The sequence below is a fragment of the Sphaerodactylus townsendi genome, linkage group LG08, assembly GCF_021028975.2.
Source record: "Sphaerodactylus townsendi isolate TG3544 linkage group LG08, MPM_Stown_v2.3, whole genome shotgun sequence".
In the NCBI taxonomy this organism is placed as follows: Eukaryota; Metazoa; Chordata; class Lepidosauria; order Squamata; family Sphaerodactylidae; genus Sphaerodactylus; species Sphaerodactylus townsendi.
This window is the reverse complement of record NC_059432.1, coordinates 45,963,373-45,983,532: the sequence shown is the minus strand read 5'-3', so window position 1 is coordinate 45,983,532 and position 20,160 is coordinate 45,963,373. Positions and strand designations below refer to the sequence as shown.

Here is a 20,160-nt window from a genome sequence, read left to right as displayed (position 1 = left end):
TCTCCATCAGCCCCTCGACACCAGCCGCTCTTTCCATCCAGCGGACCGAAGTGATTCCTGCGCGCGCTCCCTTTGCTTCCCAGCAGCACCATGACCGACGCGGCTGTTTCTTTTCTGAAAGATTTCCTGGCGGGCGGAGTGGCAGCAGCCATCTCCAAGACTGCGGTGGCCCCCATCGAGAGAGTCAAGCTGCTGCTGCAGGTACAACATGCAAGCAAGCAGATCACTGCAGATAAGCAGTACAAGGGCATCATTGACTGTGTGGTCCGGATCCCCAAGGAGCAGGGCTTCCTGTCTTTCTGGCATGGCAATTTGGCCAATGTTATCAGATACTTCCCCACTCAGGCCCTCAACTTTGCTTTCAAAGACAAATACAAGCAGATCTTTCTGGGTGAAGTTGACAAAAGAACCCAGTTTTGGCGTTATTTTGCTGGCAACTTACATCTGGTGACCAGTGCTGCTGGTGCTAGGCCTCTCTTGTGCTTAGATCTACACCTCTTGACTTTGCCCTAACGCGCCTGGCAGCTGATGATGGGTAAAGCCCTGAGCCGACAAATGAGTTCAAGGGGCTCGGAGACTGCCTGGTGAAGATCTCCAGGTCCGATGGCCTTCGGGGGTTGTACCAGGGCTTCAATGTGTCTGTCCAGGGAATCATTATCTACAGAGCAGCTTATTTTGGCATCTATGACACTGCAAAGGGGATGCTTCCTGATCTAAAAAATACCCACATTTTGATCAGCTGGATGATTGCTCAGACGGTTACTGCTGTTGCTGGCCTGACCTCATACCCATTTGATACAGTCCGGCGGCGTATGATGATGCAGTCTGGCCGCAAAGGTGCTGACATCATGTATTCTGGTACGATTGACTGCTGGCGGAAGATTGCCCGTGACGAGGGCTCAAAAGCTTTCTTCAAGGGCAAGTGGTCCAATGTGCTCAGAGGAATGGGTGGTGCTTTTGTCCTAGTTTTGTATGATGAAATCAAGAAATACACATAAGCAGTTTCCTGCTATGGATGGCACCTGTTATGTATCATTCATGGACTTGGTCAGACCTCAGAAGCGAAGTAGCATCAGCCCTGGTTAGTGTTTGGATTGGAGACACCCAAGGAATTCCAGGGTCACTACGTTGAGGCAGACAATGGCAAACCACCTTTGAATGACTCCTGTCTTTAAAACCCTAGTTGCCTAAGTCAGCAGTGACTTGATAGGGAAAAACCGGAGGAACAGATGGGAGTCCTAAAGCAACCAGAATATGAAGGAATTGCAAGGAAAATGTTTTTATGGCACTAAAAGACTTCTTAAGTTGTCACTAAGGAAAGTGCAAACCATGCACACATTTATGTCAGCCCAGTGCTCCAAAACAATAATACAGGATGTTCCTGTGTGTATTTATTACTTATTATGAGACTTCATGTGTGCCACTTGCTGATAAGACACAACAAGTGTTCCTGCTGGGGAAATGTTATGGATTATTACTATGTTGATTATCAGTAAAGCTGTATATTTTCAGTTAAGCAAATAGGTTTGCATGATCTGAACAAGGCTATTAACAAGAGGATGTTTTGAAGGTCATTGATTTGTAAGTCAGAAGTGACTTGATGGCACATAATGCATGTGAACAGGCCCTCTATTCTTGTCCACTCCCTGCCTTCCCAAGATGTAAAATCAGGTTTTTGGGAGAAGACCATGCCTGTCAAGTGAGAGGGCAATTTTATTCATGGCCTTTGGCAAACCCAAGCAAAACACAGCTCCCAGTTTTGGGAGGTGAGGGAGGGAAGACCCCTGCCCTGTTCGACACTAGGCTACACCATGGCTTGCAGCACCTCAACCAAGCACAAGGTGGGGAGGGGAGGTAGGAAAGAGGGGTGCATCAGGCATCTAAACTGATAATGGTCACTATCCCCCAAAACTTCTCCCACTGTGTTTAGAATGTGCCCTCCCCCAGGACGTCTTGCATGCTCAAAGCCTACTATGACCACTGTTAATGCATAGTCCTTGAAAGGGGTGGCAGTGAGACAAGGAATTGGAAGGCTGTTCAGATGGAAGAGCAGAGGGTGCCTTGGCCAGGAGGAATAAGGAGATTAATGAGGCTAAGGAATGTTACCTGGGGACAGTGGTGGGATCCAAAAATTTTAGTAACAGGTTCCCCCGCCAGCCCCCCCTCAGAAAGGGGGGCAGAGGCGTACCTAGGCAAGCCTGAGCCCTGGGCAAAACCTGTTGGATTGCCCCCCCCCCCCGGGCAGCCACCCCACCACGACTGCAAAAATTTTTTTTGCACCAGGTCATTTCTAAATCATCATCACATTATAGAAAATGCCCCAACTCACAAATCTGAACACGGCAATGGTAAAACACACAGGTTCTTTGATAGAGAGTGGTGAGATAAAAGGTACGAAAGGCTGAGAATCAGCTCCCTCTCCTCTTTGCTTGTCCTAGCCCTGCCTGATAGCTGCAGCTTCTGCCTTACCAAGGGCTGTGACTCCCCGCTGAGGCTCAGGGTCTTCCTCTCCCCCACCTCAGCAGCATAGTCAAGGAAACAGGACACACGCACAACAGAAATGAGCCATCTCTTCCATGCAATTGAGCCTCCCCAACTTGCTAGCAGCAGCCTAATCAGGGGAATGTGTGTGCATGCTTCAGAAGGAATAATCTCTGCTGGGCAATTCTGTCTCCCCTATCTCCTATCAGCAGTCTAATCAGGGAAACCAGCCATCTCTTCTGTACAACTGAGCCTCCGCCATCTTCTAGCAACAGTCTAATCAGGGGAACAAGGGAACATGCTACAGAACGAGCCATCTCTGCTGGGCAATTGAGCCTCCCTCACCTCCTAGCAGCAGTCTAATCAGGGAAATAAGTGCAGATGCTGCAGAATATGACATCTCTTCTAGGTGATTGAGCTTCCCCCACCTCCTGCTACCACCCCCTCTTTGCCTACTCTCCGGAGCACCTGCCCCCATTAAGCCCTGGTAGTTTGGCTCTTTAACTCAAAAGTTTGTTGACCCCTGCTGTAAAGCCAAGAAAAGTTTAGACATATATCTTGCAGGGGGTACCTCAGATTTAGATTTCTGTGCTAGGACAGAAAATCAAGCTAGATGTTGTTTACAATCAGTTTTTCTGTGCAATTCTGTGTTTTTATGAAATTTGGAGTTCCAGTTTAGTTATGCAAACTGTGGTAGAGTGACTGTAAGAAATGCGGTTTTTGGTGCAAAGAGGTTTTCCCATGTGATGTCAGCAGTTTTCCCAATACAAACAAAAAACAAGGCTGTTCTGGAATGATACAAAGAGACCAAAATCTGTGAGAGACACCTTCATATAAAATGGATGGTTTAGGATTGCCGATTTTGGATTGGGCAATTCCTGGAGATCTGAGGGCAGAGATTGAGAAGGGTGGGGCATAATGTCAGAGAGTCCACTTTCCAAAGCAGCCCTTTTCTCCAGAGGACTTGATTGCTGTTATAATGCAGAGAGATCTCCAGGCTTCATCTGGAGCTTGGCAACGCTAGAATTTCTGCATTAACAGCATCCTACACTGCTGTGTCACATGCATAATCTGGCAATGTGCAGAAGTGAATTAGGCTTTGGGTTCCTGCTTATTATAGTGCTGAAATCTTTTTACATAACAGCATTCCAATTTAAATTCCACATTATCTTGATTAATTGCTTTAGTGAACTGTTGTTAATCGATTTAGTTCATCAGTTAGGATGCTCACCCTTGATTCAAACATTTAACAACTTCCATACATTGTGAAGCATCTCTGCAAATGAATATATCCACCATTTCCATTATTCTTTCTGTGTTCTTCCAGATTCCAGAGGGTCAAACTACAAATTATGTGGGGAAATCAGCCACTGATCTCCCAAGATTTATTGAAATGCAATGGTGACGGCAGTACATTGGTTCAGAAGAGGGAAGAGATGTATCCCATAAGACAAACAGCAGCTTGGAGTCTGACAAGAGAAACAGTAGAGAGCAAAAAGCATCCTTTCCCCCTTCTGAGCCAGTGTTCCAAATAGTACCTTGCAATTGCCTTTCAGTACAAAAAAGAGAAAGAGTTTTTTTTTCTAAAGAAAAGGACAATCACTCATGGATCTTCTGCAAATTGTGTTGTTTTGGCCCTGCAGTCTGACAGAACTATGTTCTTGTTCCTCTGATACATTCTATTCATCTTCTTTTCAGAGATGTGTTTTTGTCCTATTTTTAGCCATAAAAGAGGCTGCCTCCAGTCTGTTCTAGCTGCCACTTTGAAAAGTGCTTTTAGAACAAAATTAATGGCATGAGAAGGAACCAAACAGGTTTATTGCTTAACACAATAAAAGGAAAGCATCTGTGTTCTGTTAAAGCAACAATACAGCAAATGCCCTGAATAGATCAGCACATTCCTCCTGGGCTTGTGTCTGGTATACAGGCCTCTGATTGCCATTGAGAAGCAAGGAATCTGGTTTGCACATTTGGGTGCCAGAGGATAGCCATTTTCTACTACAATCATGTCTTCATTTTGCAACACTCAAATCCAAATGTATCATTAGGGATTGAGCCATGAGAGATGTTCTCAATGTCTTCCCTGAATCTCTAAACTTTTGTTTTTATTTGCACAGCTGTAGACTAATTTTATGTTTATCATCATTTTTGTTCATGATTATCATATTTATTACTTATAAGGTGTGATATAACTTCTCTAAATGAATGAATGAATAAATGTATCTTATGGATGGAGTGCAGGTTGTAATTCACTCCAGTGGTAGAGATTTTAGTCTCAAGATCAAGAATGTTTATTGATTCATCTAATTTCCTGCCTCTCCAGAGGCAATATCATCAATTATGTCATATTAATAACAGCTTTAAAATATCAATAAAACAGTGACTGAATACCTTTAAAATATCCATAGAACAGATCTCAAAACAGAAAGGGACCATAAACCTACTGAAATTAAATTCAAGGTAAAATACATTTCATTTTGCAGCAATAGTTATGTGATTTAAGCCACATGAAGAAGACAATATCCCATATTTTTGTCACCAGCTTTTTTACTGGCCGTGCTTCTGTGTCTTCAATAGCAGAGTCAGGGAGAGGTAAATATTCTTGATCTGAGGTAAAAAAGTATACTATTATAAATACTTCTGTCGGCAGAATAGGTGGAGCATCTACAGTGTGTGACTGTTTTATTTCTTCAGAGGGTTGAGAGTTTAATCAAATCTGATCTCCACACATTGGAATATTCTTAATTCACCTTTCGTTGAAATGCAATATGCTGTTTACTACACTTCAAGGACTAAATGATCTAATCCCAGTTATATGACTCCGTTTTTGCCACCTCTGTAAGCACAGACACTTGGCGTCCTTGCCTCAGGAGTAAACTGTGTTACATTTGTATTATCTTCTTCAACAGACTTCTTTTTGTATAAGTATTAATGTTCCCACATTGTAGTATTTTAATCAAAATTTTTCCCTAAGAAACATCCCACTACATTTAATGAATCGGTAGGAACAAGCATTCTCCCACCACCAAAGCCACAAAACAGCCCCATTCACTATGCATTTTTTGCCTCACTCAGCTTAAACCATTCATTGTGCAGCTTCTTTTCTCTGAAAATAGGTTTCAGCCTGAATCCAGCAACATCCCCACAAGCCAGCTTTCCGAGGCATCTCTATAGCCCTTCCTGATAAATGATCTGGAATTTCTTGTCACATGCCTAGCTGGCTGTCTCCTCATTACAGAGGTTAGCTGGGGCCAGATGGATGAACTGAACAGTCTGTGCTACAGAGGGATTCTTTCTCTAAACATTTTTTTTTCTGAATTACACAAACATGTGCATCCACAGGTGTGAACAGCATTTTGCCTCCCGGTATTTTATAGAAAATTGTAAGCCACCTACGTTTGTAATTTAGCAGAGGTTGTGGGGCATATATTTTTAAATGGATAAATTAGTAAAATGCTAATCAATCAATTGTGATCTACTTAACAGATATAACAAGCCAGGAATTGTGAGAGGGGCAACAAATTGAAAATTTTACCCCTCAAGATCTCCTTCCCTGCAATTCTAACTGCTCCAAGGGGCTCAGACAGGCTGGTTTTCACAAACCAAAATACTACAATTAGCAATCTTCTGTCACTATTTAGTTCTCATAAGGCCATTTTTTCCCTTTTGGTTAATTTACAAAGTCATATTTTTCTGCATACCTGAACAATACAGTAAGTAGATAGAGACCCCAAACTTATCTGAGAATAGCCTGCTTTGGTAGTTTTTGTTATTCATCCAGGGGGCTACCCAGTTTTCTATCAGATAACTGTAATATTAGTTTATTACACTGCATATAGGTTCCTAAAATAGATACTGAATTTTTATTCACTTTACTTAAAAAAAAATCTAATATAATTTGCTTTTCCAAACTCCATCCACTCCAGGCTGCCCCCTTCTCCCCCCTCCCCCCCAATCTGCAGGAATTTTACAATCCAAAGCCGGCAACTGTGACAATTTGCAGCGGCAGGAACAAGCGTTAAATTTTTTGGGGTGGGAAGCATGTATTGATTTGAGGGATTAATTGAGGACTATCCGCCCATCCCACATTCATCACAACACCAAACATATCTGTGAAAGAGCAATATTTATTTACTGCTAAGCCACCCCAGATGCATGCCTTGCATTTGCATTTATTTATTTATATCCTGCTTTGCTTCCCTGTTGGGACTCAAGGCTGCCTTTAGAACATTGTTCTCTCTTCCTCAGTTCGCTCACAACAACCACCCTGTGAGACAGACGATACTGAGAATCTGTGACAAGCCTGAGGTTGCCCAGAAAGCTCCCATGGTAGACATAGGGGTTTGAAACCAGGATCCTAGTAAATATAACTATTGCTTTGTTTGTTTATATTTCTACACCACCCCTCCCCTCTCAGAATGTTTCCATAGGAGAGCAGAGATTGAACCCAAGAAAAAAAGTTTATTTGCCTCAGGGCTGCAGAAAAATCTGAAATAAAAAAAATACACTGGGTTTTTTTTAAAAATCTCAAAATGATAAATGAAATATCTGTAACTTTAATAAGCAGAGGCTCTTAGCGGTTATGCCTAGGTGCAACCAAAACAGTTTGGTTTGGATTTCATACTTGATTTCATCCAGTAAAAGGGTGCAGCAGGGGCTCTTTGATGATGTGTTCATTGTGGCCAGGCCTGGCAGCAAATACCAAGCAACTTGATGCCATTCAAACTGCTTGACTTTCCCAGACTTTCTGGCTTGCTACTGTTTAATAACAGCCATTTTGTGAAAGCCAGTGTGATGTGCGGTGTGTGCATGTGTGTATTTTTTAAAGTTATGCCCTGTAATGAAAAACAGAGTAATCATATCTAGATTTTTTTGTTTGATTCTTTGTTTTGCCGTCAAGTCACAGATGTTCAGAGGTGGTTTGCCATTGCCACCAACTACATCTCAACCATGGACTTCCTTGGTAGTCTCCCATTCAAATACTAACCAGGGTCAACTCTGTTTAGCTTTTGAGATCTGATGAGATCAGGCATGCCTGGAAACATAATAAAATGTTAATTTTTGTGGTAGCACAATGGCACATTCATGATATTTTCCCTTTTTGTGTTTACCAAGTAGATTTTAAAAATGTTCCTGCTCATACCTTATTTTATTGAACTCATGTAATATCTGTTATTTCTAAATTTCATTGTACGCATGGAACTGGGGAAGTACCAATTTTCTAGAGAAAGACACATTTACTGCCCATTCCTACACAACATTTATTTGCAAGTCTCATTGATTTCTGTGAGACTTGTTTCTAAGTACATTTCTTAAGCTCCGTCTGCATTGCAGCTTTAAGATGTGCAATGTGTCCCTGGAGGTCCATGTTGCCAGCTTTGACAGGTAATGTGACTAATAACTGCGCAATCTTCTCTGCCTACATACTGAGCTGCATTCAAGTGTATGACATTCAGTTCAGAGGCATTATTAGCATAATAAGAGATGTGCTCATGTCAAGTTATATAAAGGAAAAAACAATCTTCTGAGATATTTGTGTCAAAAATATTGATCCCTATCAAGATTTATATTACCTTTACCTTTTATCAAGATTTATTAATAAAACATCCAATTGTAGTCTCGTGGCGTGTATGGTAGTTGTTAGAGATGAAACAAGGAAAGACTATCTTTCTTACAAACACATCACAGATAATACTGAAAAGACCCATTAGGGAAGTTGTTTGTGCATCACTGTTTTCAAGAGGTGATTTTGCTGGCAGCTTGTGAGAGCTCCAGCAACAATCCATGTATAGTGGTAGCACCCCCTGGCTAAATTTGTCAGCCTTTTCTGTTAAGGGACTGTTTTTAATATTTATTTTTCCAGCAAGCAATAATCTAGTTGAATGCTGCAAGGGTGAGCAAACCACCTATGTGACAGGCTGACAGATACCATAGTGCTCTGGCTGCTCCAAACTCTTGCGGCTGCTTCTCATGTTAGCAAAAAGAGAGTTTGGTGGGAAAAAACAAATAAACAAACATGGCAGATACAACTGGCTTTAGCCTGTAGCAGCTCCCAGCAGAAAACAAATCCCCTGCAAATATGACTGAAAAGAGTGTGTTGAATCAAGGTGAAAAAAAATTAAAATTAAGCAAGTTCCTTTTGTTCAGTGCTTAGGACAGCAGGAAAATCCAATACATGGACATATAGCAACTTGGCCAGAACTCTTACTGTTTAAAGCAATCAAATGATCAATGACCAGACTAAGATTATCAGAGCCTTGGCTACCCTATATAAATCCCACCTGGCCAGTGGTGGGATCCAAAAATTTTAATAACAGGTTCCGATGGTGGTGGGATTCAAACAGTGGCGCCGCTGCACACACGCACCTCCAGTTCCTATTGGGCAGGGAGGTTGCTTTAGTAACCCCTTTTCAGCACTCAGAAAAAATTAGTAACCACTTCTAGAGAAGTGGTGAGAACTGGTTGGATCCCACCTCTGCACCTGGCCTATGTGTATCAAAGTTGTAACAATCTTTTGGGGTCAAGAATAGCAGCTAATATCTTAGCATCCACGTTTGTCCAAGAAATAGGTTGAAAATTTGCACGCTGAGATTTTGACAGTGATATAGACATAATATGACAACAATGGTAATGAGATTGACTCAAAAATCTCATCATATATCTGGTAATATTTTGTAATTAATAAATCTGAAAAAAAATTATACCATTCAATAGGCAACCCACCTGGTCGTGGAGATTTGTCATTGTTCATATTCATTATCACTGCCTTTATTTCATCCACTGCAAAGGTTCAGTAAGAATCTGTTGCTGAATAATATCTGAACATGGAAGATCAAGGTGATATTAAAAACCTTTCCAAACCCTTTTCTGAAAATTCTTTGCCTTTCCTGTACTATTCAGAATAAAACTGTGAAGTTATTTCGGTAGAGGCAGTATGTATTGCATGCTTATCTTTGAACAAAAGAAAATAGTTTTTACTCTTTCATTGTTTTAAAGGATGTGCTAAAATTTTCCATGTCTCTCACCACTTTTTCAGTATGACTAACACAGACAAGTTAAAGTGTATTTGGCTTTCACTGACAGTGTACTAGCATACTATCAGTGATCTGTGAAAGCAACATAATCATTATGGGTGTGATATTACAACTTTATTTCTGTGCTTATTGATATTATAAGATTGCTCACTCCATGGTATTGTTTATAAACATCAACAAGGCAAACAAGAGAAATGGCTGGCAAAGACTCTGCAATATCACTAATAACAACTAATATCAGTGATCTGAGGAGAATGCACACATCAGAAAATATGAATGTATTCGTTAATCTCTCTATGATTCAGTGCAGTCTCTGTTGCCAAAATTGTGAGAGATATCTCAATTTTGGGGGGCTGCTTTCACACAGACATTGGATAATGAACTTTCTGTGCACTTTCAAAGCACTGTGGTGTCTGTCTGAAACAGAAAAATCCACTTGCAACCATAGCTAAAGTGCATTGAACATGTTTTATCCAACATGTGTGAAAGCAGCCTAAGGCCCATTACTCACCAATGTGTTCCCCTCTTCAAGCAGTTTTTTGCTTTAGATCAGATTTGTAATAACACAACAGCTTTGATATTGATTTGGACAAGATTTTTGCTTATGCAACTGCTCTAAGTGACCATGCTTTTTAAAAGGGAAATCCTGCGTTTTCCATGTGAAGGGAAAACCTGACCTTTTTTTCACTTAGCAGGGAAGGTGAAGTAAATGTTTGCAGAACAGCTCCTTTGGGTCCTCCCCCCATAACAGTGTCCTCTGACACTTGCACCACCCCACCCTCCACCCACTTTTCCAGCTTGTCCTCTCATCATCACCTCCAACATCCATTTTCATTCTGCTCTCTGGCCAAGTGGCTTCTGGTGAATTTTAAATTGTTATTATTTTATTTTGTAATACATCAATGCATGAAAAATATGCCAAATGTCTGTGAACTTTAACCATAAGACCTGGGGAGCTCATTACCCACCATGCTTGCACCAACCTGGGAGGGGGGGATCCCACCAATCTCAATTTAAAATCCTTTGTTCAACCAGTGACCATCAGAGCAGGTAGATTTACCAATGAGCACAGCTTTTCCCCGGACCTCTTCCCTCCACCCACAACCAGCCGACCTAGTCTCACCCCCCCCCAATCTTGTGCTGTTTTGAACACTTCCCCTTCCTCCCTGTTGCTGACTCCTTCCTGCTTCTCTAAATGCTTGTATTGCTACATCGATATAGTAATAACAGAGAATTGGCTTTTGCAAAGGAACAGCACAAGCGTCTCTTTCTGGCTCCGCCTCACCTCCCCAGCTCCGCTTTATGATCAAGAGGGCATTTTTAAAACTTTGTTTCAGACAAGCTTCTATTTTAAAAACAAGTCTCTCTCTAGCAGCAGCTAGAGAGAGAGAGAGAGAGAGAGAGAGAGAGAGAGAGAGAGAGTATAAAAGAGTGTGTGTGTGTGTGTGTAGGGGAAGGGAGGGGAACAGAATATCAGTGAGATCTGTGCCTTTAAGGCTGTTGATGAGTGGAGTTAAGAGAAACAGCAAAAGGTGGCTGGCTGAGACTTCTGAGGTGCAGGCACTAGACTATCTCTTTATGTGTAAAGAGAGAAATGCACGGAAGTGCCCTCTGCAAGCCCACTGTGCAGAGGAGTCCTGAGGTAAGCATTCCCTGTGTAATCAGCCCATGAATACTTATTTCGTGAAATCTACTTTGATTGGGAGTTTTTGCTGTCCCTGGCAGGTTTACAGGACACCATCAGTCCTTCTGGCAGAATGGCTAAAATCCTTGCTGGGTTTCCTTATGCTTGTTTGTGATCAATGCAGTTTCCTAGCAGAAAAATCCCCATAATTGTGGCATACGGGGGATGTATTTTTGCTACCTTCTTCATTCATACCATAGAATCCATCGTTTCCCACTGGCAGTAATATTAATGTATCAAAATATTAATTTTATGTTGCTTTGAAATATGTTTGATAAGTTTTTTATTACCCCCAAGCTAGCTTTAAGTAATGAGTGGTAGAGATCATATGAGGGGGGAAGAAAGGGTAGATGTGCTGCAGGACACTGATTGCAGGTGCAATACAACTTCCCCACGCTCATTCCTCATGCAAATTTTGTAGCTGAGGAAACACCCACAGGCAATATGTCATGGCAACAACACAAACCTGGGGCAAGAGAACACAATTTGCAAGGAAATGCGTGAGTCCTGCACCAAGTCAGAAAAAGCTGGACAGGGACAACTGCAATGCGCAATACACTATACTGCCCCACATGAAGGGAAGTGGATTTAATGCTGAAAAAGGGCAGAATAAGACGTGTGTGCATAATTGGCCTTAATGTTCCTAACCCTAGTATTGTAGAACTATTTCAAATGGTTCAGAAAAGGAATAATGTGTTACGTAATTCTATTTTTATTTTAATAGAAGCTAGGCTAAATTGTTTTAAAAAGTGATACAGTGAGGGATATTTCATCCATTATGCCACTAAATACAGTGACTTGGCTCCCACAGATGCACAGATGCATTCCACCAGGGGTAGTACTCGCATCTGGCACAAGGATCCTTCCTATTAGGAGAACTTACCTTCAGCTAGGAGAAAACACAACTGATAAAGGAAGACACTCGTACAGTTAAGGCTCTGTAGCAGAGTTTTGCTTGTGATAGATTTGAGTTTAAATGTCTGCTCATCTATGAAACTTGCTGAAACTTACTTGAGCAATCTTTCAATCTTAAGTGCTTTGTGGAATTGTTTTATACAGCATTGTAAAACATCTTGCATATTTGCCATAGAAATAACTAGAATTACAAGACCAGGAAATTGTCCAGATACAGAATCTGGGAAAGAATAATTTATTTTTTAATCAGAATGTTGGATGTTAAAAAAAATGCCAGTGGTTTTTTTTTTTTTGCAAACTCTGAGCTTGTATCAACCACGTATGAAAATGTTGATCAGTGTAAGAAATAAAATATTTGGAGTAGGCTTTGAAGACAGAAAAAAAGATGTAAGCAGACAGTAAAAATGTTCCAGGAGGGGGAACCAGACATAAAGGGCATGCTTAGAAGGGCAATACTGAATTAACTGCCTGAAGAAGCAGCTGGTATTTGACTGGCCGAGATGGTGTCAGAAACGTGAGAGCTAGCATCTCACACAGCTTAGATCAGCTGCCCTGTGAGGTGAAACTGGGTTGATCTCTTTACAATTCTTAGATAACTGACGAAAGGGTGAAAGGGTCTTTGCCTTGTATACCCATCTTTTTGGACTCAAAGACTGAATTTCCCAATATTTTCTTTAAAACATTGTTGGAAAAAGAAAGCTATAAATCTGAGTGGAGCAGTGGCTAGGGGTCAAGAACTAATTCTCACCCCATCCTCCAAACGAAATTGTCACCCCTGGAACTGTTGGGAAAAAAATTCAGGCATGGAAGAAGTGACCAGACCTTGAACAAATGAAGTGCCACTGTGAGAGAGCTGTATTTTAAGATAAGGGGAATAAAAGTAGTCTGTGGAATGGATTTTTTAAAAAGTAGTCCACCCTCCTTAACTGCCTGACCCTATTGATTTCCCTACTGCATAAACTTGGGAGAGTGATAGACAAGGCTAGAATGTAGCTGCTATCAGACATTCTAAACTCACAAAACAGGGTTGGCATAAATGTAGCAATGAAATCTATAAATTACATCACATGCAGATAAAAAACATACAAGCTAACTGTGACATGTACAGACACCTAGGCATCTTCTTGCAGTAGAATGTTGAGAGCCAAAAGGGTTAACATAGAACTCCACATGATTGGCTAGAGAAAACTGCAGACCATTCTGTAGTGACTGAGGATCAGTTCTAAGTGAGCTGCAGAGAGCTCACCCAGATAGGGGACAGTGAAGCTCCTGAGGGTACTTGAGTTTTTAAAGAGAGAAAGGATTGGGTTTCCTGGAGAAAAGCCAAAAGTCCTTCTGTGAGAAGCACTGTGTGAGAGAGACACGCTCTAGAGGAGAAACTGTCTTCAAGTTAGTGTCTGAGGAACTATATAGGTTATACTTACCTGTGGGCAGAATTAAAGGTTTAACACATAAACTACAAAGCCAAACAGAAAACTATACCCCTATACTGGTGGAACCTTATTGTGTGTATTCTTGAAATGACAGTAACAACCTGAAGGCACTGAAGATAGTGACTTGTATGAACAGATATATATGGTTTTTACATTACCAGGTTTTTACATTACATTTTTACATTACCAGAGCCAAATAGCCTTGGGGCTGATAAAGCTGAACATCAGCTTTTAGACAGCACAATCGAGGGGAGAGAGACATGGCCGGCATGGAAGATCCCCCCATTTCAGTCTGGGACCCCAGAGGTGGAGGGGCTGTGAGATGGGGGGGGTATTTTTATAACTCTAGGTTATTTATTTATTTAAAACATTTTATGCCACCTTTCCACTTATGAAGGTCCATGAGGCACTGAACATAAAAACATTTCAAAAATTAAAAATATTGTTAACTATAAAATTCAATTAAAAAACACATGAACACACAACACTAGAAAAAGGATCAGTATTGTTATTGGGAGTATGCTGGACAAAACGAAAACTTCTTCACCTGCTTGCAAAAGACACCAATAGAGGAAGACAAATGAATCTCCCAAGGAAAGGAGTTTCAAAGTTTCAGTGCCATGACAGAGAAGGCCCTTTCTCATATCACAACCTTTCTAGTCTCAGATGGCAGGGGCGACAAAAGAAGGGTTTCCAAGGATGACCGGAATGAGTGGGTAGGTTTGTATGGGAGAAAACAGTCTTTTAGGTATGGTATGTTGGTCCCAGGCCTTACAGAGCTTTAAAAGTCAATACCAGCATCTTGAATTGAGCCAGAAGCAAACTGCACATCAACATAGGTGGAACAAGACTGGAGTAATATGATCCCTATGTTTCAATCAACACTCTGGCCACAGAATTCTGTACCAAATTCTGCACCAAATAAGATTACTTATTTATTTAAAATTCCAGGTTATTAATTTATTTAAAACATTTTGTGCCACCTACTGGACAGTTTTCAAGGGCAGTCCCATGGAGAGTGCATTGCAGTAATCTAATCTAGATGTTACCAGGTCATGCACAAAAGTGTCAAGACCTTTTCTACCCAGAAAGGGTCAGGAAGGGTCACAGCTGGCCACCTGCCAGGTTGAGTGTCTCTATTACAGCCATATATAAGAGCTGGAACAGCCCCTCAGAATTTTTGAAGGCGGTTATGATTTCTCATTTCCCAGGTAACGAATACACTGAAGACATTGATGAAAGATTATTACTAAGGAGCAGTTTTAACTGTATTGGTTGTTGCCATGCCAACTCTGATATGCAACTGAAACAAGTGTGCATGGTTTTGTTATTATAACGACAACAGTAATTATGTGACTGGAAAAAGACACATTTATTTTTTGTCCAAATATGGCCTTTTAAAATCTTTTTGACATATGTATAGTGTTTCTATAGAGACAAGAAGACTATTCTGCCAATCAGGCATATTTGTGATGCAAATACTTTAGAAAGAAAAAGAGAACTTATCTATGCTGATGACATTGAAAAGTTGTCAATCTCTAATGCATGGTAGGTAAGTATGACAGAATTCATGAAAAATTGAATCAAGACGTCTTTCCTTCATCTCTTTTTGGTCTATACATGTCTTCAAGTTCTTTGAAGGATCAGACTATGGCAGAGAAGAAGAAATCCAGTTCTAGGTAAATGTGAACACAAAATCCATAGAATGTATAATGAGGCCAGAGTTTGCAGGAAGAAGCGTGATATGGTAGGACAAGGGGAGTTGCATCAAGCATGTTATTAAGCATGTTATTAAGCAGTTGGGCAATGTGAAATATACAGATACTCCTTTGTATTGTCTTTGCCTGCTTTTTTCCTCTTCAAGGCAAGAGGTTGGTTTCACTTGTGAGGGGGAGGATTAAATTCTTTCCCCCCTCACTTATCATGACCTCCCCCATTGATGAATAGATGTTCCCATGTCACATTCAGAATGGCCATATGTTCTACAGGCTTCCTAACTGCCTCAGCCCAGCAAGAAACTCCCCGCTCCCCCAGCCCCAATCTTTGAGAAATTGAAGAGAGGGAGGAAAAAATGTCCCCCTTAGTGTTTCTCTAGAAATTACCTAGTTTCTATAGTCTTTACCACAGAGATCAGGCAAATTCCTAGATCTTCACTGAAGTGACATCACAACCTCTTCAAATTTCCCCCTCCCAAGCTACCACTTCCCAAATCTTCAGGCTTTTGTCTTCGCAATGTATGAAACACTAATGGTCACATTTGCTAGAATTTGTGTTCCTTATTATTGTCCTTTAGACAATTCTTTGAAGGAAGTCTTCTTACTGTGCTTCCTTTTCACTGTGTATTGTGTTAGCTGAACAATTAGACACCCCTGAATAAGGGACTCCTAACACTTGTCAGTGGAACAGAAGCTGTTCACACTCAGTCTCCCTCTTCCCTCTCCAGGAGGTCCTTCCACCTGAAACTTTGATTTAGGACTCTTTGAGTCCTAAATCAAGGACTTTTTCACATTCTATAGACATAGTGGTCTCCTTTTGGACTTGTTTGATCTTTTCCTTATCTGTGACAAATATTCTATTGATCTGCAATTAGCATGACTCTAAATAACCTCCAGATGACCTTATTGGGTCATCTTGATGCTTCCTCTCAGTTTCTTTTTAAATACCCCCCTTTATTCCTCTTTTGAAAGGAAATATCAATGTTTTTGACTTTCTGTATTATTTTTCACTTACATATGTGTCAAATATGATAACACTAGGGACAATATTTCCTTGTACTTTGATTTACATTTCAAGTCAGATCCTGGAACCAACTCAAGATTATGTCTTGGATCACCATCTCTCAAGTTCCACAATTTATCTTTGCAAGGCATAATCATTTATCAAATCTAACATTTCATCTCTTTCTCATATCCAATATATACATTTACCTAGCTGATATGACAGTAATTATTACATAATTTACTCTTCGACTGCCTCTCTGGTTTCTTTTTCAATCCCAAGATCATCCAGAAAGTCAAAAGTTTGTTCCAGGACTAAATTACTTCTTGCGTCTAGTATTCCATTCAGCCATAATGCATTTCCTCTTTATGTTTTGTGTGTTCATGTCTTTATTCAACTATATGCTCTGTTAGGCATTATTATTGACATTATTAGCCTTAGTGTGTCCATCTCTGTTCTTACTATAGATTTTGTATTCAGGAATAATTAGGTCAATATTAAATATCAAACAAGTCAATATTAAACTTTAAGAGCAAAGTAATGCATGCATAGGGAGTACTGAACACTCTCAACTATTGTTTATCTCAAAAATCTTCTTACCAATAACAATGGACCACCCAACAGGGATGTTGGCTCAGGAGCCCAATCCTGCAACAGATTCTGCAACTTTGTACTCATAGACACTTAGGAAATACTGTTACAGGACCTAATAACATCACTACGACATCTTTGGCTTATCCACTTGCACATCATCCAATTTCATATACATTGTCATGTGCCAATAATGCCCTTCTACTATCTATATTGGACAAACATGTTGGTCTCTACATGAGATAATCAATTAACATAAATCTGACATAAGAAATCCCAACATTCATAAATCAGTGGGGCAAGACTTTAATCTTCCTGTACATATTTTGGAGATCTGAGAGTCACTTTTCTTAATTTAAAAAAAAAACACAAAGAGAAAATATATAGTGGAACCGTGGTTTTCGTCAGTTATCAGTTTGACAGGAGCCGGCGAAAACTGAAACGGACGAAAACCGAGGCACCATAGGGCCACTTACCTTGCAGTCCTGGGTCGCCCTCTATTGATGCGGTTTTGATGGACAGCAGGCGATGGAAATCGATGAAAACTGAGGCGATCGATGAAAACCAAGTCAACTTTTTAACCCAGGCAATCAACAAAAACCGAAACAAACGAAAAGCGAAGGCAACGAAAACCGAGGTTCCACTGTAATGCAAACGTGCTGAATTAGAATTCACCAGGAAACTAAACACTACCTCTCCTCCAGACTGAAACAGAGATTTGTATTTCCTTATTCATTATCCTTTCTAATAGCCCAACAGGGCCCAGGTTTTAGAAACTTTAATTGTCTCTTCCCTATCACACTATTAGTTGTTGTTTATGCTACATAATTACTCTTTTGTTCATCTGTACCCCATGAGAGAAAGGCCTGAACTTCTGACCTCTCTCATCATTTGTCATATGTACAATCTAGTGTTTCAGTCCATTGCATCTGATAGGATTCACACCAACAAAAAAGGAAAGAGAAACTAGGAAAAAGAAAATTCCTTAAGATTTTAACTGTTCCACAGAAATTACAAGCAATTATATACAAACAATGGATGCTACCATTTTTCTCCAATGGATACTTCTGAATTTTTAAACATCATAGTCCTGCACTAAGCAAGTACTTGTGGTTGGAGAAGGGTTGCCAAATGTGAGAAGAGAAATAATGTCCTGCCCTTTTAATAGAGGCTAGTTAAAAGAATGCTATTTATCTCTTTCCATACATAAAGCCTCTTATTAAAAGGATCTGACATTTTTCTCTAGGCCTGTTGGAACTGGTAGTTTTCAAAAATAGAATCCCTTCTGCCCTATTTTTTAAAATGTGGAACTATGAGGTGGTCTTTCTCAAATGAGCATTAATCATTGCTAGGAATTGTGCAGAAAGGTAATTTTGGTAATCCTCACCTCCATTTTGTGTACACCATATGTTAAGTTCGGAGGCAAAATGCTGATATGGCCCTTCCAGCTGTGGTATGACCATATAGATGACCTGTCACCAACCTCCCTTTTTTTTTGCTTTACTGTCTTCCTGACCCAGGACAAAAATGAGCACATCTGTTTCAGCTGCGTTAACTTTTTTTTTTCCGTTGGGTTTTTCTTCGGATTAAATTCCACTGAATTGGACAGAGGGTTTTTAAAAAAATATTTAAGGCCACTGACTTCAACATTTAAAAATCCTTGCTTTCAACCTGTATAGTTTCTAATTTTGTAAATGTCTTTTTACTATCCATGCCTGCAGTCACATCTGCAGTCACATCAGCTGTGAAAAGTTATTTCTGTCTCTTTAAGCTATGTGTAGTTGTGCTGTATTCTTTTCAAACATGATGCTCTTAATGCTTCCAAATGAGGAAGATTTAGTGGTCTATTAAGGAAAAGCTAGAGTGAATGCTTAAAACATGCAGCAGGGGATTATGTCTGACATGAGAACAGTCTCTCATACCCCATTTTATCCAATAATCTGATTAGGTATCTGTGATTCAGTTTGCTATGAAAACACTGTACTCAGTAAATAGGGCAGGTTTCCCTCCCTTCCCACTATCATACAGAATATTTGTGTGGTCAGATAGATAATTTCTGGACAACCAGTCTGCAATCTAATCCATGGTAAAATGTGAGGCTCCTTTGCAGAACCTCTTGTGATACTTGCATAAATCACACTGTTTTCAACGGTTTTAACAGTAATTGGCCAGTGGGTGTCAATTTAGAATCAATAGTTAAAATAGTCATTAAATTATTAATTGGTGCGTATTGCTGCAACTGTAAATATTTCTAACTCAGATCAGAAAAGAAACACCCATGCCAGTGGACAGTAGAATGCCAAACAGAATACGACAACATGAAGACCATCAGAGCATCCTGTTGTTCAAGACTGTGAAAATTCACAGGAATAATGGGTGATTGAGGAACAGGGCCCAGCTTTCTTCCCTCTCATTTATTTTCTGCCATCTCCACTGTTTCTGCCTTCCCCCTGCCTTGTCCCTCATTCAGCATGCCTTTTCCATCTCTGACAGACTGCCTCTTCCTCCCTCCTGAAGATAGCTTCTGTGGAAGGAGTACCTTCCTCCCAATCTGCAGTCACAAAGATACATTTTCAGTAGGAGTCTGAAGTTGGTTCCCAGTTCATGCCTCGTTCCCAGTTCCATATTCAAAATTCCGAGTTCCTGACCCTGATTTGGACAATTTAAACATACAGTGGTGTTCAGTCCAGACATTGGTTCTGGCACCACAAGCTTCCATTTGGGTTGGCACCAAGAAACCTGTATTACTAAGAAGATTTGAAAAAGGAATTAGAGCAGTTGAATGTCCTCTGCACCCCAAAATGGAGCTTAGCCCACCTCCCATCATATATCCCCCACATTCTGCCCTGCAAAGGGACATATGTTAGTTCCTGGTCATAAGACCAGTTCCCTGAATGAACTGGGAACTGGGAACTGGGAACCAACCTCAGGCTTGTGTTTTCAGTGTTCAATGTTTTAGACAAATTCAATGCATGGAAATAAGATAGAATGCTAGGAACTGGCCATTCTCACAGACTAATTTGGCATGTAATTTAGAATCTCAATATATTTAGGAATCTCAATATATGCTTCCATAAGAATATGAATCCTTACCTAGTAAGATTATTGTAATTCCTTGTTCATCAGAGACCATTGCTGTTCCTTCTTTGGGAGACGTGGAAGTGGAGTTGGAAGGCCACCCGAGTGGGATGGTGAAGCAGGATTTGAATCCATGCTTCTAATCTGAAACCCAACACTGCCTGGCATTAACTAAAAAACCAGTGTCTGTTTCTGCACCACAGAGAATGAGGAAGTTACCCAGCCA

General features: G+C 40.5%; 1 pseudogene; it reads left to right on the top strand.

Moving 5' to 3' along the window:
• The first annotated feature begins 40 nt into the window (after window positions 1–40).
• LOC125437399 lies at window positions 41–1,045 on the top strand (annotated as a pseudogene).
• The last annotated feature ends 19,115 nt before the right edge of the window (window positions 1,046–20,160 follow it).